The sequence below is a fragment of the Lampetra fluviatilis genome, chromosome 3 (assembly GCF_964198595.1).
Source record: "Lampetra fluviatilis chromosome 3, kcLamFluv1.1, whole genome shotgun sequence".
Lineage (NCBI taxonomy): Eukaryota > Metazoa > Chordata > Hyperoartia > Petromyzontiformes > Petromyzontidae > Lampetra > Lampetra fluviatilis.
This window is the reverse complement of record NC_136277.1, coordinates 32090999-32101048: the sequence shown is the minus strand read 5'-3', so window position 1 is coordinate 32101048 and position 10050 is coordinate 32090999.

Here is a 10050-nt window from a genome sequence, read left to right as displayed (position 1 = left end):
AGACGAGAGGGGGGAGGTGGGAGAGTGTGTGGAGGGGAGTAGAGTGAGATGACAGGGGAGAGTAGGAGAGTGCGTGGAGGGGAGTAGAGTGAGACGAGAGGGGAGAGGCAGGAGAGTGCGTGGAGGGGAGTAGAGTGAGATGAGAGGGGAGAGGTGGGAGAGTGTGTGGAGGGGAGTTGAGTGAGACGAGAGGGGGGAGGTGGGAGAGCGTGTGGAGGGGAGTAGAGTGAGATGACAGGGGAAAGTAGGAGAGTGCGTGGAGGGGAGTAGAGTGAGACAAGAGGGGAGATGCAGGAGAGTGCGTGGAGGGGAGTAGAGTGAGATGAGAGGGGAGAGGTGGGAGAGTGTGTGGAAGGGAGTAGAGTGAGATGAGAGGGGAGAGGTAGGAGAGTGTGTGGAGGGGAGTAGAGTGAGATGAGAGGGGAGAGGTGGGAGAGTGTGTGGAGGGGAGTTGAGTGAGATGAGAGGGGAGAGGTAGGAGAGTGCGTGGAGGGGAGTAGAGTGAGATGAGAGGTGGGAGAGTGCGTGGAGGGGAGTAGAGTGAGATGAGAGGGGAGAGGTGGGAGAGTGCTTAGAGGGGATTCGAGTGAGATGAGAGGTGGGAGAGTGCATGGAGGGGAGTAGAGTGAGATGAGAGGGGAGAGGTGGGAGAGCGCGTGGAGGGGAGTAGAGTGAGACGAGAGGGGAGAGGTGGGAGAGTGCTTAGAGGGGATTCGAGTGAGATGAGAGGTGGGAGAGTGCGTGGAGGGGAGTTGAGTGAGATGAGAGGGGAGAGGTAGGAGAGCGCGTGGAGGGGAGTAGAGTGAGATTTAGAGGGGAGAGGTGGGAGAGTGCATGGAGGGGAGTAGAGTGAGACGAGAGGGGAGAGGCAGGAGAGTGCGTGGAGGCGAATAGAGTGAGATTTAAAGGGGAGAGGTAGGAGAATGCGTGGAGGAGAGGAGATTGATATGAGAGGGGTTAAGTACGTTACAGACACTTGAAATGACGTATAAGAATAGGTTTGACCATTTCTGGCAATAAAACCGTTGTGTTAAGATGCTAAAACACCAAACAGAAACCTTTTTGCAAGGAATCAAGTCTGCGTTCATCACAGATACGTGTGGCAAGGGAGGTCCCATGATGTAACTGCTCACCCCGAGCTCTCAATGTCGTGATAGGGGCATTGTCTTTGTGCTGTTCGCCTTTCGGCGTCCTCTGATCTAACACTGCTTGAGACGAGGCTCTAAAGAGAGCTGTCTCTGGTGTGGGCCAATCAGTTTCAAAGGCAATGCATCATATACTATCAGAGCATTTTTTTTTTGTTTGCATGTTCACCACAAGTATATTTGGTTAATGCAGACATGATTCCTTGCAAAAAGGTTTCAGTTTGATGTCGAAATGACGTCTTTACTGATTGAGCACGTTTTTTCTTCTTCTTCCGATGACGAGTATTTTCGTTTCGTTCAGACTAGCTGTAGGTTGTAAGAACCAATGCAAGGTGAGACCACGTCAGGGCGGGATGGTGAGAGAGGGTGATGATCGCTGTTACTCCGCAATGAATATTCACTCATTTTACACGCCCGTGTTTAGATTGCCAGACAATTGTTTTGTCTTTGCTCCGTGATACAGAAAATATCCTCTTTGTTATGAGTGGTGATACAATGTCCTTCCATGTCAAGTGCTCCGCAAGTACTCGGTTCAAATCTACGAAGTTGTGATTGAAATGTTCACCAAAGTGATTGATCGACTGATTGTTGATGACCCCCACTCCCCCCCCCCGTCATATAGTGGAAGTGTTTTATGCAATTGTCGCCTTCTTCCAGAAACCAAGCGACTTACCCACTCGTGGGCATGTATGGATTCACCGCTTCGCCATTCAACGCGTAATCACGATTGGTAATCGCGATTCGATTTAAAATTTGCATTTTTTTCCCTTTGCCACTGTGGCTCATGTGTTTTCTCCGGCATTCATGAGAACCAATTAAACACGCGGCAATGATGCATCGAAAATAATCGAGTCTCAAACACACGTGATTCAATGCCTGTATCGTGAGCGTGAGAATGAAGGTCGGATTGACGAATCGATGCATCGTTACGTGCCTACAGACTTAACCATCGATGGGTTCTCTGGTGTCAGGCCACAACTTTGTTGTTGCGTAGGCTTTGAAATTGCTTTACAAGTAATGTAATCTTCCACTGTAGCATGTGACCTTTAATGACACCAATGATATATACTTACGATAAAGAGTGCTGTATATTCTTAATGTTAAGGTCATGCGTTCAGTTCAGTTTAGTTCATTTATTAGGTATAGCCCTGTGAGCCATTCGGCTCTTGAATCGGGTGCAACCGCAACAAACAAAAGCATGAACAAGAAACATCTTCTTAGGTTTTTTCGGTAAAGTCACGTAGAAAGTAAAATAAAATAAAAACAAAAATCACGACGTTTCGGAGGCAACACAAGTCTCCGTCATCAGGTGGGACCGTCACAGCCAGATTAGCTGTATCAAGGTCACTTCAAATCTAGAACAAGAAACATCTTAAAGTGACCACACGCAACAAAAAAATCCCGGAAAAAACAGCAAAGTCTTCCAGAAAAAGCACCGCATATCAACGCTGTGTGCAAACATCCCAGTGGGATACAAGTCAAACAATAACAACCATAAGACAATTTAGATAAAAGTTATCAGTCTGACTCTGTACAACAACAAACAAATATGGCTAATCCAAAACGTTTTCGAAATCACAAAAATAAAGCTATAAAAACAACGTAACAGTGATCATAGGAACTGTGATTCAAATTTAACAATAAACGATAAACATAACATGTACGATCACTGATTCATTTTACAGCCTTTCTCTGTCGTGTCGGTCATTGGGAGTTGTTTGACCATACTTCACCATGCTGGTGAATGTGGGTTGGTGAAGGAGGGGTGAAGAGTGGTCTGTGTGTCACTCGCCACGAGAAGCTGGTGGCTGTGACCAGGAATGGAATTGTGGTCAGTGGGTTGATCACGCGGTGTGCGTCAACCAGGGTGCCACTGTTGACATCCAGACAAATATTGAGGAAGGAAAATAAAAATAATCATCATCCTCAGCAGCAACAAAAAAATGTTTTATCTGCACTCAGGCATCGAATTTGAGCTGAGATATCCGATTATTAAATTCATCAATAACTCTTCTGTTATCAATTTGATTATTCACTTTGATTGTATGTTTTACCCGTGGTCAGGTGGATTTGTATCCGGATCCTCTGGGTTTTTTCCACCTGACGTGCGTTTCGATTATTTGACTGCTATAAATTCGCACGTGATAAGCCACTTCGTTGAGCTATCATTTGTGGCCAGGTCGCTCTCCGGAAAAAGAGCTACATAGCTCAGTTTCGTTTGACTCAATCGGATAACACGAAAATAGAAAAAAAAGTACCACCTCTGTTCCCGCATGTGCCATTGGACGGGAGGTGAATGGGAGGCTCTGTCACGTGATCGGCATTATCAGCTGCGTCACGCTGGGCATGCCTGCAGGCGGGATTTCCCCACCTTCAAGAGGCAGTGTGTTGGTACAGCTGCCGTTTTAAAGGGGCCTAAGTCATCAGCCAAAAAGTAGTCGATTGTAATTCATAATAAAGGTTTTTGGGTTAGATCGCATGAGTACAAATGTGTCGTAACCCTCCACCACCGACACAGCCAGTAAGGTTTGTCACGTAAACACAACGCACCATTTAAATGTTGTCGATTCACTCTCCAACACACCGGTGGGCTAAAGTAGTAAACTCATTGTCGCGTTTTGTTTATGTGACAAACCTTACTGGCTGTGTCGGGTGGTGGAGGGTTACGACACATATACACTTACGCGATCTAACCCTAAAAACCTTTATTATGAATAATATTGGTCGCGAAAGCCGACGTGTTAAACGATTATAATTTGTATAGATTCATTGACCATCTGTTCCACCTCCGCACGGCATCTGTTTGACAAAGGAGATGGACGCAAAGGCGAGAAACACCAACACGGAGCAACGCGAGCCTAGCGCACAACAACAACAAAGCAGGTCAAATGAGAGAAGAAAATTAAACAATAAAGCACACGACAAAGAAGTTTAAAAGCATTCAACACATAGAGCACACTATGAGATCTCTTTTACCAGTGGCAAAATATAGTAGTAGGTTTTTACCCTTTTAAACTGGTACAAAACTGACACCTTTATTCAAGGCATCATGTTTGCAACATAGAGCACGTCACGTAGAATATAACTGCCTACGAAAAGCGGAGAACAGATACGTACACCTCTGTGTTGTTTGACAATGTCAACGACCATTGCGCCACGCCGTTGAAAAATCAAATCACGAGCTATTTCATCGGCAACTTTTGAAGAGTTACGATTGAAAGGTCCCGAGCAGAGAATGGCGCTTCGTGATGGCCCCACGTTGATGGCCTGTGCTGATGTTGCTCAAGGGTTTTTATTTTTGTTAAAGTGAGGACCGCATGCACATTTTTTTTGCATGATCCCTCAAAGGATCTGTACCCGAACCCTTGGCACATCAGCCGGCTAATAACATACAGGAATTGTGCATTGGTTGGCAAACAAAATGATAATCACGAATTCATACTACGGAATGACGATGACTGATTGCAATGGTAATTAACGATTGCATGGCATGTAGAGCAGCAGCGCACCGTATTAATTGCACCCGGGAATTGCCCAATGCAAAATGTGGTTGCTTTCAAAACCAATCGGAACACTGTAGGGGAAAAACTAAAATATGATCGTGTAGTCGCTGTCAAGTTTCGCTGACGCAGGCCACTCGCTCACAAATTCCTCGGCGGGGGTCTCGTTTTCATCGGCTCGTGCCACGATGTCCGACGTTTCGCTCCACGTGCCGTGAGATTTGTTTTTATCCCGAGGAACTGAATGGTGTGCATCGAATCTTCCGGCACGTGGAGCAGACGTCAGTCCAATCCCGTTCCCGAAGAAGCGCCCACAGCATGTGTGTACGTGTGCGCTGAACTTCTTTCGCACCGTACGCAAGCCCACCGTGCTCATAGAAATGACGGACGTCATGCCCAAACAACGTACGGTGTACAGCACGACCCCGTGCACACCTCAACGCAGCCGTGTCACTCACTCACTCACTCGCCGTTTGCGATGGAGGCGTTTGTGGCAGTTTAAAGAAGAAACCAAAATCTCACTGCATTTACACTTCCACAGAGAATGGATTTGTTTGTGGTCAGGGGAATTAAGGTGGATGCAGCTTTGGAAGTTCCCTCATCGCACGCAATTAACACGGGAGCTTCATCCCTGCGTTCTGCAGATGAGTTCTCTTTGAAAGGAATGTCGCACGGTAAGCGGATAAGGTTTAAAGAGCACAGGATACCTGGTTCAGACACACACAGACACACACACAAACGTATAAGTATTCATGTATAACAAAAAAAGTTTGCCCGTAAATGTCACGGTTTCGTCTCGCCCTTGAGACTTCAGAACATTGCCCATCGTTAATTTTACAGCTCAATAGGACATCTCATTTCCTGACACGAGCGCTGTTTCCCTAAACAGCATTACGTCAGCTTCAAATTAACAAGACTAACCAGCCCTCTTCCGAGACGTGTGACCAGCATGGAATGGTACGCCGACAAATTCCCTCCATATACGGGGCGCTCTTTCTCGAGCTTCCACACCAATGAGAGAGACACCGCCCGGCAGTATGGGGGCCGTCCATAAATGACGTCACGCGATTTTGGATGATTTTTGACCCCCCCCCCCCCTAGTCACACGGCGTCACAAAAAGTCAGACCCCCCCCTCAAATATGACGTCACAAAGCTCTGCCCCCCCCCCAAATATATAAAACATGCTTCAAATCACTTAAAATTATTGTCATTGTAGTGCGTATTCAATGTGGCGCTGCAACTCTGATGTTGTAGGAGAAAACATGTATTAAAAAGTACATTTAATTAAGTAGAACGCGTTGTCTATTTTTATTTCAAGTTTGCGCATTTTGATGTGACGTCACATTTCTCAAACCCCCCCCCCCTCGTCACACATCGTCACAAATGTCCGACCCCCCACCCCCCTAGGTGCGTGACGTCATTTATGGACGGCCCCTAGTGCCACAGGAAAACATTTGCACCTTTGCTTTTTACTCGCCGACCTATAGCAATTCCCTTTTGTGTACGTAGATACATCGTCACCATCGTCATCAAGATCCACTGCTGGATGAAGGCTTCCTCACGCCGCCACCATCCCTCACGGTTATCGCCATTACACTCCACACGTCTCTCCGCTGCGTGTACCAGAGGTGGGACAAAGTCATTGTTATGCAAGTCCAAGTCGAGTCGCAAGTCATCAAATTCATGACTCGAGTCTGACTCGAGTCCAAGTCACATGACTCGAGTCCACACCTCATAGGTGGGACAAAGTCATTGTTATGCAAGTCCAAGTCGAGTCGCAAGTCATCAAATTCATGACTCGAGTCTGACTCGAGTCCAAGTCACATGACTCGAGTCCACATCTCATAGGTGGGACAAAGTCATTGTTATGCAAGTCCAAGTCGAGTCGCAAGTCATCAAATTCATGACTCGAGTCTGACTCGAGTCCAAGTCACATGACTCGAGTCCACACCTCATAGGTGGGACAAAGTCATTGTTATGCAAGTCCAAGTCGAGTCACAAGTCATCAAATTCATGACTCGAGTCTGACTCGAGTCCAAGTCACATGACTCGAGTCCACATCTCAGAGGTGGGACAAAGTCATTGTTATGCAAGTCCAAGTCGAGTCGCAAGTCATCAAATTCATGACTCGAGTCTGACTCGAGTCCAAGTCACATGACTCGAGTCCACATCTCATAGGTGGGACAAAGTCATTGTTATGCAAGTCCAAGTCGAGTCGCAAGTCATCAAATTCATGACTCGAGTCTGACTCGAGTCCAAGTCACATGACTCGAGTCCACATCTCATAGGTGGGACAAAGTCATTGTTATGCAAGTCCAAGTCGAGTCGCAAGTCATCAAATTCATGACTCGAGTCTGACTCGAGTCCAAGTCACATGACTCGAGTCCACATCTCATAGGTGGGACAAAGTCATTGTTATGCAAGTCCAAGTCGAGTCACAAGTCATCAAATTCATGACTCGAGTCTGACTCGAGTCCAAGTCACATGACTCGAGTCCACATCTCATAGGTGGGACAAAGTCATTGTTATGCAAGTCCAAGTCGAGTCGCAAGTCATCAAATTCATGACTCGAGTCTGACTCGAGTCCAAGTCACATGACTCGAGTCCACATCTCATAGGTGGGACAAAGTCATTTTTATGCAAGTCCAAGTCGAGTCGCAAGTCATCAAATTCATGACTCGAGTCTGACTCGAGTCCAAGTCACATGACTCGAGTCCACATCTCATAGGTGGGACAAAGTCATTGTTATGCAAGTCCAAGTCGAGTCACAAGTCATCAAATTCATGACTCGAGTCTGACTCGAGTCCAAGTCACATGACTCGAGTCCACATCTCATAGGTGGGACAAAGTCATTGTTATGCAAGTCCAAGTCGAGTCACAAGTCATCAAATTCATGACTCGAGTCTGACTCGAGTCCAAGTCACATGACTCGAGTCCACACCTCTGGCGTGTACCATTGTAATATGATGATCCACATCTTCTTGGTTCTTTCGGTAAAGTCACGTAGAAGGGAAATAATAAAATATAATAAAAAACAATTACGTAATAAAATAATTCTCACGACGTTTCGGCCACAACGCAAGCAGCCGTCCTCAGGTGAAGAACAGGTCTGTCGGAAAGACACAGGTCTGTCGGAAAGACACAGGTCTGTCGGAAAGACACAGGTCTGTCGGAAAGACACAGGTCTGTCGGAAAGACAGGTCTGTCGGAAAGACACAGGTCTGTCGGAAAGACAGTGTCTTTCCGACAGACCTGTTCTTCACCTGAGGACGGCTGCTTGCGTTGTGGCCGAAACGTCGTGAGAATTATTTTATCATGTTTAATTTTTATTATTTTATTATTTCCCTTCTACGTTACTTTACCGAAATAACCAAGAAGTTGAATCCCTGCAGTCACGAAAGCTTTAAATCATGATTATCCACAGTGCACATATTTACCCAGGGAACGCTAACAGAGGCTACGAGTGACAAAATAAAGAAGCAGACAATGTGCCTCTCTTCCCGTGTGTGTTCCTCCGCGTAAAATTGTCAGCGTAATTTTTGAGTGATTTTTTTTTCTTCTCAGCAGTCATCTGCGCAAGAAAACTGTGGGCCGGTTTCGACACGCATCGCTCTCATCGGCAGCAGCAGCAGAGTCAGACTTGCGTGAACCAATGCTCGTGAACTGCCAGATGACGTTTCGATTGCAACACAAGCAATCAATTCTAGATTTGAAGCTTTCGTGACTGCAAGGATTCATATTCTTTGGTTTTTTCGGTAAAGTCACATAGGTAAAAAAATGAAAATTAATAAAAGCCGCACCGAACCTCACAAAATTTATATTCAGGGCCTACCTTGGCTCCTCCCACCCTCAACCAGTATATATACAAGGACTGTTTTCTTGGAATTTCTCTCACTTGATACAGCTATCGTGCTGTGACGGTTCCACCTGAAGACGTCGTGATTTTTATTTCATTTTTATTTTACTTTTATTATTTTTAATTTTTTACCTACGTGACTTTACCGAAAAACCTAAGAATACAAGCAATCAATCATCAGGTACAAATGAAAGAGAAAACTTTTGTACCTCATGACGATTGCTTGTGTTGCAATCGAAACGTCGTATGTTATTTTCTCTTTTTACGTGACTTTACCGAAAGAACCAAAGAGTAATTCCTGCAGTCACGAAAGCGCCAAATCTAGTTTGAACTGACAGATGCTTAGAGGCAATGACCATCTCTCTAAGGCAGCGAGAGTCGCTTTTCTGCGTGGCACATTGGTGTGGAGCAACGGCGCTAACTGTACGTCCGAGGGGCTTCTGGTAGGGCTCTGCTTGGCAATTTGGGACTGGCACAAAAGCACTTCCATGCACTGACACAATTTAAGAGGCATGTCCCCAACGCGTGACACCCTCGGGGCATAGACCACCTGCCCTGTGAAAGTCTCTGCTGTCTTCTGGCTTGCTTCTGTTCCTTCAACCAACCCTGAGCAACAACTCTGCAGTACGGTAAGAACACGAACACTCTGATTGAATTGCGGCGTTGGCACATCGGGTCACACAGTCAGTACCAAATTCAGGGTGCTTCAAAAAAATGTGAACACTTCGGAGATTTAGCAACAACACCACGAGCAATGTGCCTCCTCCGGGCTCTGGAGACCACCTGGAGAAGATTCTAGGCAACGTGTTGACAGTGATGGCGAACAAGTGGAGACTCTTTAACTTTTTGAGCGCCATTAACATACGTGTTTTGATCATGTTACAGTGTATTATCCCTTCCATTAAAAACGATAGTCCCGTATTAGTGTTAACATTTTTTTGAAGCACCGTGTGTGTTTGTGTGTGTATATATGCAAGTTCTAGTTTTGGCTAAATAAGATGATGTAATCATGTACAACCCTCCTTTGGTCCAATGCACTGCTGGATTGAAAGCCACCTCCCTTGCACCGTGTCGGTCGTCAGAGTTGTTTGACCATACTTCACCGCGCTGGTCAATTGTGGGTTTGTGAAGTGGGTGAACAAGAAGCGTGGGGAGGGGGGCGGTGGAAGGGCCCACGACCGGGAATGGAACTCGTATGGCTGGGGATTTATTGCGCAGCCCGCACGAAATGCGCCACCCATTCCCGCATAGAGCTGGAATATTGCGGCCAATCTCAACATGACGGTGGCGATAGTAGATGGCACGATTGGCAAATGAGGCCAGTTATATGGGACACGTTTTATTCTTAAACAGATACATAAATAAATATTTCACTTGGCGTGAAAATGCAACGTCTTGCAGTGTTTCATTTTAAACAGCAGAGGGCGCTGGTCCGTGTAGGCATGGACCTGCTGCACGTGGGAATGTGTGTGTGTGTGTTTTTTTGCGTGAAACTAACCATGCACACCGATACACGTGCTTCCGAGCCAATCAATTAAGCTGGTAATT